The 2,204-nt window shown below is 37.8% G+C and overlaps 1 protein-coding gene across 4 annotated transcripts in view; it reads left to right on the forward strand.

Moving 5' to 3' along the window:
* The window catches only part of LOC107696220 (ataxin-1-like), a 101,236-nt gene that overhangs the window by 67,939 nt on the left and 31,093 nt on the right, over positions 1-2,204 (forward strand). For all 4 annotated transcript variants that reach the window (XM_016496478.1, XM_016496475.1, XM_016496476.1 and 1 more), the window contains one exon: positions 1,421-1,521. The gene's annotated coding sequence lies outside the window, so the exon portion shown is untranslated. The remainder of the gene's footprint in view (positions 1-1,420; positions 1,522-2,204) is intronic.

A 2,204-nucleotide genomic window follows, 5' to 3' on the forward strand; every position in this document is an offset into this window, starting at 1 on the left:
TTGTAATTATTTGATTTTTTAAATTACTTTATTATTATTATTATTATTATTATGTGGTGAAAACGTGTAGAGAAAGATTGAATTTTGAAATGCATATATCTAATAAATATATGATAAATTATGTCTTAATACATTATATATAAACAAATATATACATCTATAGTTATTAAATCGATATTTAATATATATATATTTTACTTATTTTACATTTTTATTTTTAACTAATTTTACTTTTTTAAGTCTTAATTTTGAAATGCATGTATCTTAATAAAATATATTATAAATTATGTATTATATTTAAATACATTTATAATTTATTTAATTATTTTAAATATTTTAGATTTTTTACATTAGTAGTAGTAGTAGTAGTAGTAGTATGTGGTGAAAAAGTGGAGAGAAAGATTGTACATTTGAAGTGCATATATCTGCTAAAAGTGATTTTGGTCAGCATTCAGGTTTAAACTACTGTGTACAGAATATAATCTCAAAGCTAGCTACCACACGTGGACTAAAAGACATGTGTAGTTAAAAATAGTCCATCTTTAAAGAAAAAAAAAACATCTTGAGACCCTTACTTTTTTCCATTCATTAGAGCATTATCTGGCACTTTTTTGATGTTTGTGATTGCTAAGAAATGCTAGAAATTAGGCGGAGGTGTACCTGAAATCAGCCTTATATACAAGGCTTCCAGTTACGAGAGATTAGTTGACTAGTCAACTTTTAAAAATATTTTTGCACATCCCTAGTTGCAACACAAATGCTACATAAGTAGAGGGGATGTCACTTGGAAATAGATTGCTGCTATCTAATCCTCTGGAGGCAACAGTTTATTTCTCACGTAATGCCCCAGAGATAAATGATACACAGCTTCCTTGCTGCAATCTGCAATCTGTGCTGCGGAGTCCTACTCCTGAATACTGATCTAAGATCTGTGCTTCTGGGAGTTGAGGGATGTGATGTCATTCCCGCTTTATGCCTTATGGAATACCGCAGGTGGTTACTGAAAGAAACCAAAGTCTAGCAGCAGCTTCGGTACGTTCTACACGCTCGCGAGCTCGACGCTGATCTTAGAGCAGCTCTTATGAGGACCGTCTTTATTTAAAGAGCACACTCACTGTACACCCACACCTCCGCCTTTGTGTTGTCTTGTTACTCGGTTTCCATAGCGGTCCGTTCTGTGTTGTGAGCGTCTAAAGGGAGTGGACCTGCAAGATGACAGAGTTGCAGTAGTATGAGAGGGACTACTAGACTAAATGCACCTGAGTGCATCTGTATGTGGAGCATGTTCGCTCTGCGCTTAGTTCACGGCCTCAGGACAGGACGGGAATTCAAGGGTAGGAAGGTGTCCTGTTTGTGACTGTACAGACTGCTGGCTCTGTATTACTGAGTAATATGTGTGTGTGTTTGTGTGTGTCCACAGGCTGTGCTGGAGGCCTGCACTGAGACTACGAGTCGCGTTGGGATTGTAACGACTTCAATGGGCCACAACACTCACTGAAACACCGGAGGTAACTGAATGAGGTACGACAAAAGGACTCACACGCGCACACACACACACAACACGTATGCCTTTTGATAGCAGTGACTTTTAATTCTGCATTTTACTACTCGTGCCGAGGCATTATCTGGAGCTCAATTGTAAAAATAACTCTTGCTTAAGCTGTGTCCTACTCGCCCGTCAAATCAGGCCCTGATTGGTAGAGCAATAATACAGGTCTGCCTAGCAACAGAGCTGTTTACCAAACAACACAGCTGGGACTGAAAGCCGTGCTTTCACGTAAAACACCTCCAGGAAAAAGCTAGCTAGCGCAAGCCGCTTGGGACAACACTGGTTTAATGATTCATGCTTGAAGCACGGTTGGTCGCAGGCATACTGTAACATGCAGGTTTACTGTAGCATGCTCACACACTGCCGTTCGTAGACGGCGGTTAAGTGTCTCATTAACAAATAATACATGTGTTCATGTGAGATATGTGTGTATGTGAACAGGCCCATGTTCTCAAGTGTAGGCACAGTCTATTCTAGTTTAAGTGCATTGCATTATGTGCATAAAATTATTTTTTCTGTTGTTTTTGTGCTTTTTTTTCTGATTTGTGAATTAATCCCTTAAGTGCCTCCTGCTGGTGTAACATACATTGTGGTGCAAAGGATTTGAAGTATACTTTTGAAATGGTAGTGCTGTTTATATATATATATATATATA

Source organism: Sinocyclocheilus anshuiensis, unplaced genomic scaffold (genome assembly GCF_001515605.1).
Source record: "Sinocyclocheilus anshuiensis isolate Anshui unplaced genomic scaffold, SAMN03320099.WGS_v1.1 scaffold734, whole genome shotgun sequence".
Lineage (NCBI taxonomy): Eukaryota > Metazoa > Chordata > Actinopteri > Cypriniformes > Cyprinidae > Sinocyclocheilus > Sinocyclocheilus anshuiensis.